General features: G+C 46.1%; 1 long non-coding RNA gene across 3 annotated transcripts; it reads left to right on the forward strand.

The window, feature by feature from the left end:
* Positions 1–14,767: 14,767 nt before the first annotated feature.
* On the forward strand, positions 14,768–18,668 carry LOC134025531 (uncharacterized). 3 transcript variants are annotated; one of them, XR_009931200.1, is made up of 4 exons: positions 14,768–14,845; positions 15,066–15,133; positions 15,796–18,157; positions 18,196–18,668. It is a non-coding gene; the product is annotated as an uncharacterized LOC134025531 (long non-coding RNA). The 3 variants fall into 3 exon arrangements; XR_009931149.1 differs by lacking the exons at positions 14,768–14,845; positions 15,066–15,133 and adding an exon at positions 15,170–15,513; XR_009931098.1 differs by lacking the exons at positions 14,768–14,845; positions 15,066–15,133 and adding an exon at positions 15,170–15,488.
* The last annotated feature ends 1,858 nt before the right edge of the window (positions 18,669–20,526 follow it).

Here is a 20,526-nt window from a genome sequence, read left to right on the forward strand (position 1 = left end):
TTCTGTAATTTGTACCCAAACACACACACATTAGCACACACACACATTAGCACACACATACACACACTAGTACACGCACACACACACACACACACACGCACACACACACACACACACACACACACACTAGCACACACAGACTCATTCACTCACACAGACACATACACATACACACACTAGTACACGCACACACACACACACACACACACACACACACACACACACACACGCACACACACACACACACACTAGCACACACAGACTCATTCACTCACACAGACACATACACATACACACTAGTACACGCACACACACACACACACACACGCACACACACACACACACACACTAGCACACACAGAGTCATTCACTCACACAGACACACACACAGACACACACACACAAAGCCCCTCCCTCTGTCTGACCGGTCACTAAGAGACTTGTGTGTCTCCTGTAATAACAAACCCAGGGACGCCTCATTCATTTCTAAGACAAATGTTTGGACAGGACTCTCGTGTTACTCTCACTATCTCAGATGGAGCTTCTGATGTTGCTAGCATGCTGTTTTCCATAGCAGCATTTGGCTTGGTTGATGGGGTTGGTATTGGAAGAGGGGGGAGTGGATGGGTGTGTGTCTATCTAAGGCTGACTTCTAAGTGAGGTCACCTAGATTAGTGTATACAGCAGACTACAGACAGTCAGAACATAGAACACTGACTGAAGCAACTGAACCAGCTGAACTTTGATCCGATAGAGAATGAGGAACAGACACACCTCCTCATGCTATGCCTTTGGCTGCTTGCCACTGAGGAGCATTCTGATGTGAGGAAGGGTGATGGTTCATATACTCTCCTATCCATCCATGTGGTCTGCACCATTTGAGACTGTCTGAGTCTGTCTGTCTGCATGTTTGAAGGACACACAGAAGTAGGAGCATTGAGAGGGTTATTGAGTTAAAGGTGTGTTGAGAACACATACTTCCTGTGTTACTTCCTGTTGTTGGTAAGACTCTTGATTGAACTGAGATGTGAATTGTACTCAATGACCTCTCTCTCTTCTCTGGGTGATGTTGGATCATTTAAGGGAGATTGTGGGGGTTGTACAGTGATCTCAAGGGTGTTATGAATTTGGAAAGACCATTTTGGCATTCTGGTTCAAATGTTATATTTAATTAGGTTTTTACCTGACCCAGTCATCCTCAGTAGGGTGGGTAAGGTGCAGTTGGATGGTTGGGGGGGTCAACTTGCAGGGCTCTCTTCTCCTTCTTTTTTCCTTTTTTACATTTAGTCATTTAGCAGACGCTCTTAGCTCACTTTCCAACCTCTCACATCTTCCCCTGTACTTTCTCCTTTTGTCTTCGTAGCTTTGTTTCGATGCTTTTTTATTGACTTGCTCTAATATTTTTCAGATTGCCCCAATTTGAGCAAATGTCAGATGTACAGTATTTTATATATTTTTTTAAATGGATGTTTATTTTTGTGCTCTTTTCTGACCTCTCTTCAGACGGCATTAGTGGGCCTGCATGTGGACAGACGTAGGCTGATAACGTTTCATGACACCTGGTTTACTGGTGATTCATTTCGACAGCTGATGTCAATTAGCCTGGTCCTAACCAGACCCTCATACATTTCATTTGTACAGAGGGTCTGGGATCGCTCCATTGACAAGCGTTAACTTCCTTGAAGGCGGGTACTCTGTTGAAGTTTAAAACTATTGGATCTGCCCAGAGCCACTCTGATCTGCCATAACCAATTGCTAGCGTTCGCCTTAGCCAACTCCTTCACCACGGAGCTAGCTGCCGTAGCTGGAAAATCAAACTTTTCCCGAACCCCGTGGGGAGGATGGCCACAACATCATGACCACCAACAAAACTCGGCAAGGATTGTTCTTGCTCCGGCTTTAATTTATGGATATTCGGCAGCGTTGCCACAACCGCAGAATAGCTTCGCTCGCATCTTTCTCCGCCGCCATTACTGAACTACAACTCAAACTAGTGCACGAAATCAACGTCATCGTTCTCAGCCACTCCCTCTGTTCGCTGATTGGACCTACAAAAAAATTGTTTCTGAAAACCGACTGATGCACTGAAATCCCAGACCTAGTACAGAAGCAAAATCCAAATTGAGCGGAAGTACGTAGGAGGGCAGAGCCAGGCTATATGTCAATAGCAAGGAAACACAAACCTGTCTGGCCCAAAAGAAGTGTGAAGTGACAGCAGAGTACAGCAGACGCCACGTTTCTGAGATCTTCAAAGCAACTCTTAGGCCCCATGCCCAGGCCAACTCATGGACAATTCAAGAAAATCCTCTCTCCCCTGTCTCTCCCTCCTCCCCTCCTCCCCTCCTTTCTCCCTCTTTCTTCTCCCCATCCCTCCCTCCTTCTCTCTCCTGTCTCTCCCTCCTTCTCTCCCTTTTTTCTCTCCCATACTTCTCTCCAATTCCCTCTCAGTGACCCTCAGACCTCACAGGGAATGCAGACTGAGAGGAGGGTATCCCGAGAACTCAACTTCCCATGGGTTCTGAGAAACGCTGAATGGAATACCTCAACATGCCTTTCTTTGCACACACCGAGACTTTACCCATTCACACAATCACTTTCATCTCCGGGGCCAGGCCTCTACTCACTCAATGAGCCAACAGCTAAGCAGGCAGTTCATCTGTCATATCCACACAACCTGGACTCTCACACGCTTGAGCACCTCCAACACCACTGTTAGCTGCACAGAGCTCCAATTACCCCAAATGCATGTTTGCTGGTGTCTTTAAAACGAAAAAACTACGCCAACGAGATTAGCAGTGATTCTCTCTTCACCTATATATGTATCTATACACGTATATGTGTATTTCTGTATATATATTTCGCATTTGATTGTAGCGATCAAAACGGTAGAATGGTTGTTGAAATTGATATGTTTTCATTTTCAATAAATCAAAATGGTGGGCAGGAGGGGCCTTGTTTGATGGTCTCAACACTAGGAAAGAATGAAACCATGGAAAGGGAACCCACCTGTATGTTAATGTAAGTAAACCCACTCCTTCTCGGACCAGAACACTCAAACACTTACACACTCATACACTCACACAGAGGAACGTGTAGGGTGTTTCCAACGGGGTTTTGCTAGAAGTGTGCAGCAGTCGTCAGGAAATACTTCAAAGCACCTCGTCAATGTGGGTTACCACAGCTATCATGTCTGTAAACAAGTGCTGCTCTAAACTTTCCCTCAAACAATATTAGCACAGCCAGTAACAATCTTGTGTTTCCTACATTGGGAGAGAGAATGTATCAAAGCACCCCCACTGCAAATAGTGGCAGATTGTCCTAGTCTCCCTCTTCTCACCAGCATCAATACTATTGACTTACTGTAGCCAGTGGTGCTCATGCACTTTAGGTTTGTTCTTTAATAAGACTGTGCTCCCCACCCAGTATTCAGAAGCTGAGATACTCCAATGAGAAAGAGGCTTCAGTTTTGATTGGGTTTCGATATGCTAGAACGTTCCGCCTAGGCCGTTATAAGATAGAAGCTTCCTGTTTTGCCATACACCTTGCAGTTTGTAGCACATTAGGCTATAGGAAGGGTTGGTTAATAGCTAACCTGATAGCTAGCTACCTTGACCACAGCAAAGTATGCACTCATTAAAACGTGCAACGCAGTTCACTTTTAAGAAAGAGAAGAAAGGAAAGAAATAAAAGGGAGAAAAACTCTCTTTCTCTCTCTTTCTCTCTCTCTCGCACTCTCGCTCTGTCAAAGTCTTGTGCAGAAAGTATATAAAGCCATAAAATGAGACGGTTCCGATGGTGGGGACATCTCAAAGGATGGCTCACACCAAGCTGGTTGTTTGCTGGTGCAGGTCACCCCTGGATGCTGCTGGGTGACGCTGAGGGAGCGTGACGCGGGTCATTTATGAGGCAGCGCTGGCCTCGTAAACCCAGGGGTCGAGAGGAGAACGAAGGCATGAAAAGAGGGCGTGAGGAAGGAGGGAGTGAGAGGAGGCCAAAGTTACCCACCTCTCACACAAGGTGCGAGGGACACCGTGTAGACTGTCTGCAGGCAGGACAAGAGTGTTAAATCACTCACAGAAAAGAGGTGTGTGTGTGTACGTGTGTGTTTGTACTGTATGTATGTGTCCAGAATGCAGAAAATTGAATCGACATCCACATCCATCAAAACACACCTCAGTACGCAATGTTTATGTAAGTGTTACTCAGGCGCGTTTCTCTATGAGGTTTTATCTCTGTGGTGTAGCGAGGCATGTTAGTGTGCAAGTCAGTACCAATCTCCGCTTTCTCTAACATTCCTCCATGCTGGTAGGTCGTGGGAAGCAATCCAAGTGTATGAGTCTGCACATGCTGCCGTCCTGCCAGGACCCTTCTCCTCCACCAATGAGAGAACAGGTTTCAATCAAATACACAGGACCTGTTCAGGTGACTTGAATTGAACCCTACTGTCTCAGATCCTGCTCCTCTGTCCTGCCAGTGAAAGAGGCTGAGAAGTGAATCACGGTTTCGATTCCTGAGGTCTTTGTGTGACAGTGCTTGTGTGTGTGTGCTTGTGTGTGTGTGTGTGTGTGTGTGTGTGTGTGTGTGTGTGGGTGTGTGTGTGTGTGCGTGCGCGTGTGTTAATGTGTGTGTGTGTGTGTGTGTGCGTGCGCGTGTGTTAATGTGTGTGTGTGTGTGTGTGTGTAGATTGTAGATTGAAGTTGAAGAGATAGAGAGAGGGACATTTAGAATGTGTTGGTAAGATTAAGAACATTTGGGAAAGAAAGAGAGAGAAAGAGCATGAGAGAGTAAACCGTTTAAAGACAGTCATGGGAGAGAGCTTCCCACTGGTGTCCCACAATACTTTGAGAATACAGCGCCCATCCCTGACCCACAATGCCAAAATCATGTTCCTCCTATTACTTAGGGAGTAGCCTTGGGTTCACATTACACTAAAGCCACACACACACACACACACACACTTACACACACTCACACAGGCACTCACACGCGCACACACACAACTGTATCTTATTATTACATTGGAAACTAGAAATTCCTGATACGCATTATTTAGTTAGGTTTAGTTTTATTGTCCACATTCCTTTGAATACCCAAATCAAAGATTATTTTAAAACGTTTTAGTGACAGTGAACACACACCATATGGTAGTTTCTGTGACACAATGAGTGAGTACCCGTGAGCAGGCCTTCAACCCTGCATGTCCAGTACAGAAGCACACACATACACACATATACGATACACATATAAGATGCCGGCTATCTGGTCATTCCCAAAATTAATAATAAATTAAAAAAAACCTTCTCATATAGAGTACCTCTTCTCTGGAACAAATTACATGTCTCAATTAGGCTGATACCGTTTCGACAATCAAATTTAGGTTATAAAACTTTTTGTTTAGTCAGTTCTACGGCTGCTAGTGTGTGTGTGTGTGTGTGTACTTTTAATGTAAACCTGAAGGGTGTGTTTGTCTGTATATGTATCATATTTAACTTTTAGATTACAAATAAAGCATCCATATGTCTGCATAGGTATCATATAATTTGAGTTTACAAATAAAGTAAACCTGTTCCTGTATATTGTTACTGTTACTGTTTCTGTTGGAGGAGACGGGCGGCATTCTTATTCGTATTTTAGAGTTTCTCTTCCCTGGAACAGATTTCATGTTCCAACCGAGAGGGGCTGGCGCTGTCTTAGTGTCTACGGCTGCATCAAATACCCTTTTTGCTCTGCTAAATTGCTGCACTAGTCCACACTTGACGAGTGGGGACCTCATTCTTAATATTACTGTAACTGTTAGTTTCTCCTTGCATTCTCTAATCCCTGCTCTCCTCTCTCTGTCCCCCCTCCACACCCTCCTCCACACCTCCCCTGTGGTGTGGGGGGTTTGAGCTGTCAGCATCTGCCTGGTCGTCAGTCTGCCAATGTTGGACCTCGTCACCAGTGGACATCGATCTGTGACAACAGCGAGTTCCCGGTCCCTTCCCTCATTCCCCTGCCTGTGATGCTGCGCCGGTCAAAGTCCCCCAGCCCTGTGGCTACCTCTGCTTAAACTGACATTTACCAACTCTGACCCAAGTTGAACACTGTATTTGGGTATTTCAATATCCATTGAGGCCTCCCTGTTGTATGACTATGTTTAGCCTGTGTTATGCACCTCTCTTCCACCAACCATCTCTGGAGGAAGGGACCCCTCACTGAATTGCTCCTCCCAAGGTTTCTTAAATTTGTTCTCCTCTGGTGAGTTTTTCTGGGAGTTTTTCCTTGTCTTAGGTTGGTTTAGGTTGAGGTTGGTTGAGGGGCAGTTCTAAGGGCATATGTGAAGCCCTCTGTGACATTGCTTGTCAAAAGGGCTATACAAATACATTTGATTTTCTTGAATTTGATATACACGCACACACTCACACAAAACTTCTCATGTCTCCCTTAGAGAGCAACCGGAGAAAAAAGTGTGCCGTACAAATGGAGTTCAGAGAATTTGGGGGGGGGCCTCTGAGAAGTTATGAATGGCCATCCTGAGAACACTGCGGCATGCCGGCCTAACAGACACACGACAGGTGGTGCTACGCTAGCAAGGCAACGCTCAGATGTGGAACAGGGGGAAGGGGAGGAGAAGAAGGCCTGGTGGGGGGGAGATTCAGGTTAGGGGGGAAAGGGGAGAGATAGAGAGATGGACGAGGGAGGGTCGAGGTGGCTCCTCAAAAGAGAATATCACGGGTGCACAGGGTGACCTCGGGCAGACGGGCGCTCCTGTGCTACCCGTTCTCTCACATCGACAGTTCTCAACACACGACGCATGCCAAGAACTGGACCCTGGCCAAAGATACACTGCCTAACTACGCTTCAGCATCATGTTCACTACTTCCATGTTCAGTGGAATGTCACTTGTCACAGTGCAATGCGGCTTCACGTACACCAGGGTTTGGGGATTTTCTTTTTTACAAACTGTAATTTGGTTTGGTTGAGCCACAGTTGACGGATGACTAATTGGTGGCCCACAAGTTTCTGAGTCACCTTGCCACCAAAACGTAATGTCAGACACCTTTGGGTTAGTCCCTATGAGATGTTTGTTACGTGCATATGCTCCTTTCACTCTGGTTCTGCTCTATGGCTTTCTTGAAAGGAAATTATGAGTGAGAGCTTCACACAGGCAGAGAGAGAGAAAGTCAAACCAGCAAACCGATCACCACTACATCCTGACAGACAGACTGACACACAATCAGGCATGCAGACAAACACACAGGCATGCAGTCAGGTAGGTAGGTAGGCAGGCAGGCAGGCAGGCAGGCAGGCAGGCAGGCAGGCAGGCTATACCGTAAAACAAAGCAACAGTTGACTAACAGCAAGTACACTCATCCTGAAAGCAGCCCTGTTACCAGATCATCTGTAAATATGCCTTTCTGTGAGTGAATGTCAATCCCTTCTCCCAGCTTCATTGACTTATACTGTGTGACACACATACTTGCCTTTTCTATGTGTGTTTACCTAGCATTGATGACGATAACCCGTCAGAATGAGGATTATGTTTGAAGGTGTGAGAACTCACAGAGACAGTTTATATTTAACTATTCTAACACCATTCGATTCTCCACCAGGTTCTTTGTATTTCATGCAAAGTTTTTTTTAGGTTTAAGTGTAACCGGATATACTCTATAACCTGTGTGTGTCTTTGTGCGTATGTGTGTGAAAGTCAGTGTGTGCGTGGTAGGAGAGTGTGGTAAGGCCTTTAAAGTTGTCACGTCTCAGCAACACGTTAGCAATAATATCTGAGCGCGTAACCATGGTTTCCTGTCAAAGGAACAAATGTTTACAACAACCTACACACTTCTGCACTACTGAACACTTTATACTATACCCCCTAAATACTTTATACTATACCCCATAAACACTTTCAATGAAGTCTGGATTGAATATGAAGTGTTGGAGACACGACCAGAGAGGAGTAACAGCGTTGTAGTGATCAGAGCCATCAATCCTTCCCCTCTCTCTTGAGTCCACCCCTCACATCGAAAGAGGGTGGAGCAAGGTACCCAGACTACACAGTATCACCTGACCCCTGGCCTGTGACCCCTCAACCCAGCACACACAGTCAGTCTCCCCCAGAGGGTTTTCTGTGTGTGCTGGGCTGCAGCAGGGTGATAAAGAGTTGAATGATTTCCAGCGAAGGTCAGTTTCTAGAAAACTCTACTCTCAAAGACGAACGTTTTTTTTTTCTCTCTCCAGAAGACCTGCCAGTAGACCTTCAGGTAGAGCAGGAAAGGATGTGGACAGGAGGAGGGGGGGGGAACACTCCTTCTTTCTCTGGGCTTTTGATGTCCTGAAACATTTTCCCACACGAGTGGGAGTGGAGAGGGCCGGGAGCGGGACAAGAAAGCGGGAGATTGTGAAATGCCTGTTGAATTTGTATTTCTCAACAGACAGGGAGTGAGGGAGTGATGGTAGAGGAGGAATTCGAGACAGAGAGAGAGAGAGACATAAAGAAAGAGAGAGAGAGAGTGACATAGAGAGAGAGCGCGCGAGAGAGAGAGACACAGCGAGAGAGCCCCAGGGGATTAACTGCTGTGTAAACTGCAGCTCAGCAAAGCCTGGGTGGGGTGCTCTAAACCTCTCTCACACCCGTCTCCATCAATTCTCCTGTGGAAGGCTGCCACAGCTTTGGCCTCCCTGTACCAGCATGCTGCGCTGTGTCCTCCAAACCTGAGGAACCAGGTAGGCTTATACTGACTGGCACAATTCCAGCAGTGGTCTGCCCCCATGGCTGATGTCTCACCGTTAGAGCAATGCTCCCTAGTGGTTGGCAGGCAACATTAAGGCCAATATGGGTGGGGGGTTTCCGAAAGCCACATCGCACCAACATTATTCCCCAAGGCCCCCAATAGGCTACAGCGGATCTGAGATGAGACAGCTTTCAGGAAACGCCTCCCAGATTCATATCAGTGACAGTAATCGACTTCTGATGAATGACCTTAGATGGAAGTCTTGAGGATGGAAGTCAACCTGTGCTTTGACTGATATGATGACTGTGTTCTTACCAGCTGTACCTGTGGACTTCTACCAGGGATGTTCCAGTGCAACAGGGCAGGTATTCACAGTTGTCCACTGTCCATTAGAGCAGTGCTTAGTACCACATAGCACACTGGTGGAGAAGGAATCTCTAATATATTAGGGTCCGGTCCCAAACTCCTATGACTGCCAGTGATAAATACGCAAACACCTGCCGGGGATTCAGGTTTTATAGAGTGATATACCATGGCTTTGTATTGGTGAAGGTTTGGCAACATTCTGTTTAACGAGGTGACTCAACAACTGAAGGACTTTCCGTTAACCAGGAGTCCTCAAAGTCCCAGCTGTCCCTGTTTACCTGGGGAGATAAGGAGAAGCACTCAGACACCTGCACACGCACACACACAAACACACACACACACACTTACACACACAAGTCATGCCTACACACCTAAACACATAAATGTTTACACACACATGCTTACAAATGTGTAATAGTGGGTTTGGAGAGTACGATAACATGGGACCTGTAGTTGATCAGTACCATGACAGCCCACACCGCCACACAGTCTCAGTCTTTGAACTGAGAGACAACGCCAATAAAAGCACCCTTCTCTTTCTAGTTGTATCTCTCTCTTCTTTCAAACTCTCTCTCAGTTCCTCTCTCCCTCCCCCCCCCTTCCCTCAACCATTTCCGACATGTAGTCTTTCTCCTCTTCTCTCTTTTGGGGTCAAATATCCTAACCCAGGACACCAATACTCTCTCTCTCTCTCTCTATCTCTCCTCTATCTCTCTCTCACACACATACACTCACACACACACACTCCTACACATGTCAGGCCTCAGATATCCGATATATTGATTTTACTGGGGAGATGTGCATGATAATAAATGTAGCTGATAGAGATATGCTTGCTGTGTAGAATAGAGCTTGCAAACCCATACCACAGATTGCATGTTGGTGAATAAGCCATGCATTTGTATGCCTATATCCTGTATATACAGAATATAGAATGTGTACATGTGGTATTCAGCGGTGCAGGCCTTGAAGGAAAGTTGTGTGTGTGTGTGTGTGTGTGGGGGGGGGGATGTGTGTGTGGGGGTTAAATGAGATGTGGAGTTTGTGTTAGGGTTAAGGCCCATTCATTTGATGCCTTTTCATTTGGTTGACTTAACTGTCAATCTTGAGTAGCTTGTTGCTGCTGTTTGCTTCCACATGGTCCCAAAGCACGTTGTGTTCCCTCCCAGGTGGCACAAACATGTCCCCTCCGTCCCCAGCGGACTCCACTCAGAAGCTATCTTAGATACAACACTCCCATGACAAAACACACACTTGCTGCCTGCCATCCCCATGTATACAGCATCTTCTCTCATTCTGTCGGTTACACATCATAAAAAAGACCTTGCGAGCGAGTGTGTGTGTGTGGGCGTGTGTCGTATAACAATACACCTATTTGCTTTTGCCATGCCCGTCATAAACGGTTGCAATCAGATACAGCGTTTATGGCGGGGAGAGCGGAAACAGCTAGCAATGATCCAAACGTCCAACCGTTCATGATGTCTTGTGAGGAGTCAGAGGGCCCAGACAGTGGAGGGAAGCTGGGAGCCATGGTGGTGTGATGAGGGAGCCCTGGGAGCAGTCCTGCTCCCCTGAGAGGCTGACGGAGGCTCGCTCCCCACCTCACATGATCTCCCAGAGTTCACGCAGTGTCAGTTACAGAGACAGACTCAGCCTGGAGCAGGCAGAGACCAGAGACCACACATCTACTGTTTCATCTTCCTCCTCCTCTCCGCACCTCCTCGCACAGCCCCACTGATACCTGAGATGTGTGTGCGTGTGTGTGTTTTCCTCGGGCGTGCGTGTGTGTTTGTCAGATGTCTGTCTGTGTGTGTGTGTGACAGATGTTTGTTTTTGTGTTTATCAGATGCGTGGGTGTATTTGTATGTGTGTGTGTGCGCATGTCTGCTTACTGACCAACCTTTCTCTGTTCTTTGATCTTCAGACCAGGTGAAGTTGACCCAAGCGTAGCCATGCGTTGACCATGAACAACAACCCTGCTAGCTTGCTCGTAGTGACCATGAACTCAGTAACAGTGTTTGTTCACTCGCTGCCTAAACACTAACTAGTAAAGAGCTGTTGTTTCATTGCAAGGCCTACTAATTATCCTCTACAGTGGTTATAGCAGGACATCTGGCTAGCAGAACTCAACTGTAACACACACTCGCAGGGATGCGCACAAGCACACACCCAAACACAAATCTACCCTCCCATGCAGTCACACACCAACATCAACCCACCTGGCCACCCACACACTCACTCAATTACACGCACTCAATAGGAAACCCTTTGATAGCTGTCTGGTAGTTTGCCATAAGCTGATTAATCATTATGTTTAGATCACTGAGTTGGCAGTCAGATAAAATCTGAATGGACCATAATGACTGAATGTTCAGAGGCTGAAGTGAAGCTGTTCCCTGAGGATTTTGTTTTACCACAATTCTGTAGCAAATAACAACGGGTAACCATTCAAACCCATCTGGCAACCTTCAACTACTGTTTGGACTGGAGAGCACCACTGATAGCAGATAGAATCCACAAGATTTTGAAACTCTCAATAGTGACACAAAGCCCTCAACTGGCAATGCTCATTGGAAGAGCTACAGAAAAGTGTGAAATCAGTGTGATAATACATAGATCCCAATGAATCTACTGTATTACAGAAGTTGTCATTTATATTAGTGGAGGTAAATCTAAATGCGGTACGACATCCCACACCATGTATCTCCCATCTGCTTGGCTCAGCATCACACAACTTAGACCCATCTGCTAATCACAACATGAGAAAACACGACCAAGATCCTCCCGTCACCACTTCTGTCATCGCTGCTCTAAGGCACAAGTTCCCTGAGCTTTGGAAAGCCTGGCTGAGACACCCAGAGTCTTCAGTCTAGCTGCCAAATTCATTCATCCATTCATTCATTCATTCATTCATTCCTACATTCATTCATTCATGTTACTTCTTCAAGGAGAGCAAAATAAGCAAAAGAAACAAGAATTTGTAATAAAAAGTATTCTCTGAAGCTGCAATAAGTGTGACGGCCGTCGAGGGCTTATCAAGGGGCTCGTCCAGGCCAGGTGTGTGAGCGGCCAGATGAAAGAGACTTCAAGGCTAAATGAGAAGAATTGCCGGTTCAGGTCCTTTGGACCTTCCCTGTCTCCCTCCACATCTCCTAACTGTTAATGCATAACTGACTTTGTCAGCCCACTTATCACACCGCAAACATGCATGGCCCCTGTGGCTTGTGGTGTGTTTCCGTGTATGTGTGCGATGTGTGTATTTGTATGAAGTCTGCTCGCGTGTGTTAGCAATGGAGAGAGCACGATAGGGTTCACGAGGTAGATCTCGCTGCGTGTTCTTTCAGGAGAAAACACACGCACACACACACTCACTCACTCACAGCTGTTGAGTTTCCCTGGGGAGTCGTGCTCCCTGCTCCCAGGCGTCAGCATCAGCAGGACAGCATGAGGACCGGGGGCCTCCGGGACACCAGGACACCCACCAGAGGTGACTCACCGGTCGCTCTGACATGACACAGCCCAGATCAATCAGCATCCAATCAACTGCCTGTCATTGACCTCCATCATTTGGGCTGTTGCCAGGTCAGCGCAGACGTGGTCCTGAGGTCTCCAAGTTGGTTGGGTGCCATGACCCATGAAACCTACATCTGGGTTGAGAGGTCCACCTGCCCTGCAGTGCCCCCCTCTCTGTGCATCTCCACGTGGATCTGTACTTGGTGAATGAGCTTCCTCACTCGTTAAGTACCACTTGTGGACCACTGCATGGAGTTGGACGTACAAGTGTTGTCCTTGTGTGTATTATCTGCATCAGTATTTGGATATAAACAGGAAGTGGGTGGAGCATTGACCAGAACCGTCCAATTAGTTATTTGTCTATGGTATTACTGTGCTTCAAACCCCCATGAACAGGCCGTTAACTTAGGCCAGGCAAGGTCCTCCTGTGTCCAGTCCTCAGACTCACTGACAGTTGAACCAGCTGGTAATGGCCCCCTAACAGGTGGTGTCTGTCCAACAGTCTAGTGGATTCCGAATATTTTGAAAATGGCTGTGTGGATTCAGAAAACTCCAGATCATTATGAAATCTCAGTCCAGGCTCAATAGCCCATCTACATGATTATTTGATTGGTATATGACAGGACCACCCAGTCCTGTGCCATCAGAGGATGTCTGCTGCACGGTTTGTCAACGTGTTTGTGTGTGTCTGTGTGTGTGTGTGTGTGTGTCAGCTAGGTGAGTTACTGTGGCCGAAGGACACTAACCTTCACAAGGGTAACCGACTGAGGGGGTGAGGGAGCCTTAAATCAGGCATTCCCCAGGGAAGCGTTAGCTAAGACAGGTGAGAGGGGAAAAGAAGAGAGGGGTTAGGGCACACACTGGGTCTGCACAGAGCTCTCCTCTACCACACACACACACACACACCCTTCTTGGGCCTCAACTGCCATTAACGGTGATGCAACTGAGCCGCTTCCGCATTCCATTCAGGCTCTCTTTGGTATCAACGTGTGTGAGGCAGTCACGTTAAGTGTCTAGCTGAGCCCTGAAGACCTGACACTAAGGGGCCTCTTTGAGTTCTTTAAAGTCTCAGGGAGGGAGGGGAAAGCGAGAGAAGGAGGAGGGGAAGGGAGTGAGGGAGGGAGCGTGGGAGGAGGGGTATGTTGCAAGATAGCCTCACCTGCGGGGCCTTTTACATGCCGGGCTGACTGAGCCCAGGGCCTTCTCTGGTGGGAAGCTTGGGGGAGTGTTGATAGGTACTCCAGTAAAAGGGTTAGGAGGGAACAGGAGAGAGGAGGAGGACAGCTCCCGACTTGCAGAGAGGGAAGATAGCGATCAGGTTGTCAGTATTCAGTGAGGTCTGTCCATGCGATCTCACGGCGGCGTGACATGTGAGCGAGTGAAGGAACACCAGGGAACGTTCCGGACTGACAGCTTGCAACACAGGGAGGCCACGTCATGTTCACTGCCGCGCACACGACCACACGTATCCACAGCCACACGTGCAAAAACAGCCACAACCACACGCATTGACACACAAACACACATCCTGACACACAAACACGGCTCCACCATCAGAGTCAAAGCATCTGGACACTAAGTCACCATTCATGACTGAAATGCCAATAAACTGCCTGTTTAGATGACTGAGGGAAGAGAACATCCGTCTCTCAAGTTCATCCTACGGGCTGCTGATGTGCAACATCGGCAGCAATGATCCAGAGCTAGGCTGACAACTGGCTCCATTGCCTCAGTCTGGTTTCCGTGCTCAGATGTAAGGAGGTATAGTCTCACCTCTCAGGATTCAGTCAAGACAACAACAAAAAAACAGAATGGATGTTGTGATGAATGGCCAGTGTGTTCACGGTTTTAACTCCTAAGATTAACAGTGACTTTCACAGAATGTTGTCCCACACCAGCAGAGAGGCAGCAGACCACACAGGAACCTGTAACTTAAACCAATATCATGGAAACTCGTGTGTCTCAACCCTGCACATTCAAACGAAAAACTAAAGCGGAAGTTTGCTCAAGACCGGGGACGAAGCAGTTAAGTTCTTCTCTTTCGTCCTTCTCTGTTCTCCCTCCCTCCCCGCTCTGTTCTGTGTTCCCTCCCTCAATATCTCCCTCTATGGGCTTCCTGTCCCCCTTTCACTCCCTCATGCCTTCCCTCCCTTCTTTTGGTTCTTTGGAGGCTAGGAGGAGGAATGTGGGCCTGGCACTGGGCCAACCAGGCTTCTCTGTGGCGGGAAACAGGCGCTGTCTTTGTCTCAACTGTAAGTTGCCACGCAGCAGTCCCCCTCAGCTGCTGTCTCTCTCTCTCACTCTCTCTCTCACTCTCTCTCTCACTCTCTCTCCCTTTGTATCTCTCACCCGATTTCTCTCGCTCCCATTCCTCTCTCTCTCTCTATCTCTTTTTCTCTCTCACTTTCTCTCACTCTCTTTCTCTCTCTCTGTCTCTCCCAACCTTACCCTCTATCTCTCTCCCTTCCCCAGCGCTGGCCCCTGATTGGCTGCTGCTTCGCGGGCTTTCGGGCCACACTCTGCAGATTAGAGTACAAAAGGTCAGTGAGGCTATTGCTATGGCACCGTGACCGAAAACAACCCGCCCTGCTGAGTTCAGAACTCAGTTGCCGCTGGCACTAGTATCGGTGCCGGGCACAGAAACAAAACAGTACCCATGAATAAACACCAAAACAGGCGGAAATATTCAGGGGTTTAACGGAAACAAAAACACAATGTACTGTATACTTCATTGAAAAGACTGCTGGTCAGTGTAACCGAAGGACCATATCAGTTTCTTGCTTTCTTTCGTATTGGCGTCCAGATGGATGAGTCATTGGTCAGTAATCCTCGGGTCCCTCTCTAGCTGTAGCTGTAGCAGGAGCTGGAGAAGTAGTTCCTAGTATATCCTACAAGGTATGTTATTGGAGGAGGAGAGAAGGTGAGACATTTAACTGTATTTCCATGCTCCTTTCCTGGGCAACCCCTTGACACATACACACATATGGAGAAGAATGAACTCTGAGGAAACCTACCAAGGACATCTAGTGTTGAGACCAGGACATAGCAGCCCATGTTTATTAATAAACACACAAACATAGCTTTGTCCACCCTTACACCGTCTCCCTAACAATTGTTATAATGGAGGTCACATTAAGGTCTCTGTCACACATTGAAGTGAAGCGTGTTGTTGCCCTGAGTGTGTGTGTGCGTGTGTTTTCAGCTCTATTTCTGGAGCACTGCCCCTCACGTGGCTTCCTGCAACACAAGACGGCCGTTGTCATGGTGAGGGTGGACAGAGAGAACCAGAGCAGTGGACGTTTGGCGGGAAAACCTTGTGCCCTGGAAACCTGCCTTTGTTTACCTTGTTACAGGAGGACGGAAAAGCTACCGTCCGAGACTTCACAGCTCACTGAACATACTGTACACACAACAAACCCACACGAAAACACACCCACACACAAGTGCATCATGATCTGATCATAAATCTGTTTTATCACTCTAGATTAGGAGTGTTGCCGGCGCAGCGCCAGATGAAAGAGATATTTTATTGCCCGGTTGTGTTCAACTGTAAGAGGGAATTACATGGGACTGTTGCGCTTTGTTTCATCTTGAGCAGTGAGGAAAGAAATAAACCTCCTGGCAAACACTGTGACCACACCTTGGACAAACGTCCGGGTCTTTATAATGCAGCTTATCTCTATAACGTTGAATCAAACAACATCCGGACAACCTCTTGCTCACCGTCACATTAGAACAAAAGCAGTCCGGCGGTGGGAAACAGGTGACTGTAAACACACACAGTCCTGAGCAAGGGAGCGCTGCTGCTGGGAGGAAACAGGTCAGCTGATGGTGTTATGTACCCCCGCCCCCCCCCCCCCCTCTCTCTCTCTCTCTCTGTTCCTTAAGTGCTCTCTTTTTTCTTTATGCTCTTTCTCTCAATGTCACATTAGGCACTGGAAATAAACTCTTGGAGGATACTGAGGTCACAACTGGTTACCCATAATCCCCGGCGGGGTGACACGCCTGCCTTTGAGTGGTCACGAGTTGCTCACCCTGGCAGTTTACTATCAAACTGATAAAGCTGCCAGGACAAATAACGCTATCAGCGCTGATAATGTTGAAAAGGAAATTTCATTACCTTTACCTGGATGACAATTGACTGTGAAAATCAACTGCCAAGACCCAGTATTTAAACATATCTTCTATTGTCAAAAGGTACTCCTTGTGATTAGTTAAACCAATCTAATACGTCCTCAATCGCTGCCTTGAACGTGCTTGTGTTGAGTGTTTATTATGAACACCCTTACTGACATGTTTTATGAGGTTTCAGTCTCCTCAGTATTTGTTATCTCCAAAGACAGACATTCCCAAGAAGACAACATCAACAACATATCTCAACCTTAGAGGCTGGGCTGAAGAGAGAGAAGGAAAGGGGGAGACAGGGAGGGAAGGAAAGGGGGAGACAGGGAGGATTTGATATGAATCAGTTTGTTACGTCAGGCAGAAAAACAGCCTGTTAGCTGCCAAGCCATCATCTAACGGGCAGGTGATGCAGCTGCCCGGACTGCTTCCAGTAAGAGGAGCTGTCTGTTTTGCTGACATCACCATGACTAACACCAGGAGGGTGGCGGGGCCAGATGAACTCCAGCTCCCCTATAGTGATACAGACTTCAACTACACAAGGGCAGATAGGAAAACACACACACACACACACATGCAGTAAACAACAACAGCTGCCATCCACAGTATGTACGTAACTCACATTGGCGATCACTCAGCCATCTTGTCTATCTCTTCGCTGCACTAAACATAGCTCTGTAACTGTATCCTGCTCAATGAAGGTGTGTGTGTGTCCGTGTGTTTTGATGTTATTGTGGGTACAAGGGTGTGATTGGGTAATGACAGCACCTGAGGGGAGGGTGGGTTGCAGATGGGTTAAGTGTTTCTCTATTCAGGTCCAGGTGACTGATGCTGTGACTGTATAAGCTCACTTTTCTGAACTAACAATACCCACCAGTTTTTAGGATAATGTCCACCCTAAGCCATGAGGAGGAATCTATGCAGGGAAACTGAAGTGGGATGAGTCAGTTAGCTGGTCTGTCCTTGCACACAATGGACCAACAGATGCTCTGCTGCTCCAGTAATTCAATATATTGGTATTATAGTAGCAGCAGAGACACACATACACACACAGAGAGAGAGAGAGAGAGAGAGAGAGAGAGAGAGAGAGAGAGAGATCCAAGAAGAGAGAGACATACACATTCCCATTCACTTAAACACACAATTGTTCCATAATAGCTCAACGGTGCCTGTTGGAAAATAACAATATGTTCCATTGAGCTGTTCATGGAGACAGCTGAATCACGAGCCAGCCTACAGTAATGTGTGAATATGTGTGTCAGCATTATGTTAGAGAGGGGTGTGTGTGTGTGTACAGTCTCTGTTTTCATTTTGAATCGTTCCTCCCTTTTGTATTTGGAGGAAAGTTGACAACCCTTTCCACTTGCATGCCTGTGGTCCACCACCTCACTGTTCGGGACAGCTCACAGTGACTGGATCGCAGACAGCCATGTGCCTTTGAGGTTAGCAGAAGCCAGCCTTGGCAGGAGGTCTGGAGGAGGTTAGCAGAAGCCATCCCTGGCAGGAGTCTGGAGGTGAGTCACCAACACATGAACACATCAGAGAGAGAGTGACCACACACTGAGTCACCCCCCTCTCTCTCCCTTCACATCCCCAAGGACACAGCCTGGCGGAGACCACTTATTGCCCTGCTATCGCTGTCAGTTATCAGGCAACATCAAACAGGCAAACACTTCCGAGTGGAATGGAATGGAGTTTGAGGAGAGATGGAGGGATCGGCATTGATCTAATTCTCAGCCGGGGCACATTTGTGTCCCTGCTGTGTCTGTATCATTTACACTGTTTCAGAACACAGGAAACAGGAAACCAGCCACAATGCAACGTGAGCAAGAAGGATCCACTTGATTTATGAATGAGTTCAAAGTTACCAATCTTTAAATGTTTGTGTTTAATAAACTAATGGTTGGGTACTGAATCCATGAATTTCAATGCTTCAGCAACAGGAAATAAATATATTTGATCAACAAATGGTTGGGTCTTACAGTCTCAGTTTTCAATAGCCTTTTAGATTGTTTTGCTATAAAATATCTGAATTAAAATTGATTATATATAGTAAGTTGACAAGTAAAGACTTTTATCCTAACTACTAAGAAATTACTACTAGGAGTATTTAATTGGATGTATCTCTTTTGAACCAGGCCATAGTTGGGTATAAGGTTGGTGTCTGGTGCCCTCTAAAGTTCTAAGGAGGAAGTTCAGGTGAGTCGTAGTGCAATAGCAGTGCAATGCTGGCCACCATGAGATCATCATTTTTATTTAGCTTGCTATCATGTTCTGCCAAATCATTGCATGACTCAGTCACAATCAGATGGGCTGATGGCTTATATAACTGTGGTAAACAGCATCGAGAGAAATTGTTGCAAGTGTAGGGGTCAGTGTTGTAAACAAATACATGAGCAACTGAAAAAAAACATAACTGAAATTAGTATCAGATTATTAGAGCCACAACAACTGGACTATTGAAGCATGTCTGAGAGTCAGTTTGGAGTTAAGCAGTTTTCATTCTTGAACAAAAATGTATTTCTTCCTGTTCTCATGCTGTTAGAAACCCATACTTTCTCTTCCATCTCTCTCTGTGGCTACTCCATCTCCTTCAGCAATAATAGAATACCCTTTTTTCTCCAACTGGATGTCTGGCCATAATCTCAATCTTCTTCTCTAACTTGGTTATGTTCATACAAACAGCCTCTTCCTTTCTTCCTCTGCCTCCATCTCCAATACAGGAGTGTTTTCTCTATTTAGGCCTATGGCTTTGTCTTCATGACCCCTAATCTGTTTATTTGGACCTTACTGCATGAGTTTATAGCTAGAACTTCAGACTCTTTCTTTCTATTTTGTTCTCTGTAATAGGATTTTATGTGTAATCCATTAGAGAAAGGTTGTCTATCTTCTACCACCAAAAACAAACTTCTTGGATTAAATGAACTGATAGTTATATCACTGACTACAGTCTACATTAACTGAAGGTAGGCCAATAGATAAGCTAGTCACAAACTAGTTGAATAGTTGATTGAACTACAAGTTTAAGTATTGTATTACTGCTGGCTTATGCCTGTAATTAAATGTCTTCTATACAGTTTACCAAGGTAAAATACTGCAGTGCATACTGTTTGACACATTTGCATACTTTTAACTAATTTAATGCGTCTATAGATAATACCTATATTTACAAAACTAAACGACAGTCATCGCCTGTATTTATAAATCTAACAACTAACGTAACTTACTTGGCGCTAAGTACGCCAGTGACATCATGTCGTCTGATATTTTCATTCGAATGTTTTCGTAAAGGTCACAATGAAACTATTCTAAAATGCATTCTAATAAATTTGAGAATTTGATCAAACATCATTTCATCGACAAGCAGAAACGAATACGACCAACATTTTGCTCTTACACAGTTATTTATATATCTTACACAATTTCATGAGTTCGATGTCGTACGAGATAGAATGTAGTCGGGTGAGATATATTTCTGCAAATATAAAATGTTATATGTTATAAAATATTTTATTTATAATAATTTGCTGGTTCTGGTCAACACTTTTTCCAATTTTAGGCCTATTGCTCCGACAGTAGATCCAGCCTTGATAACTTGAGATCTATACAGCTTGGTTGGGACCATACTTACTATGCTCACCAGGTTAGCCATAAAAACACAGACAGCGTCAAAAATCACAAAACAGCTAAAAATGTCTCAAACATAGATAGTATGTGTGAATAGATGGTATATATCTTCTGATAAGACCATTTCTTTTTTTCAGAGGAGAGTCCTGAAGGCTTTCATGGCCTTGCAGGCACAGGAGAAAAC

Source organism: Osmerus eperlanus, chromosome 1, assembly GCF_963692335.1.
Source record: "Osmerus eperlanus chromosome 1, fOsmEpe2.1, whole genome shotgun sequence".
Classification (NCBI taxonomy): Eukaryota; Metazoa; Chordata; class Actinopteri; order Osmeriformes; family Osmeridae; genus Osmerus; species Osmerus eperlanus.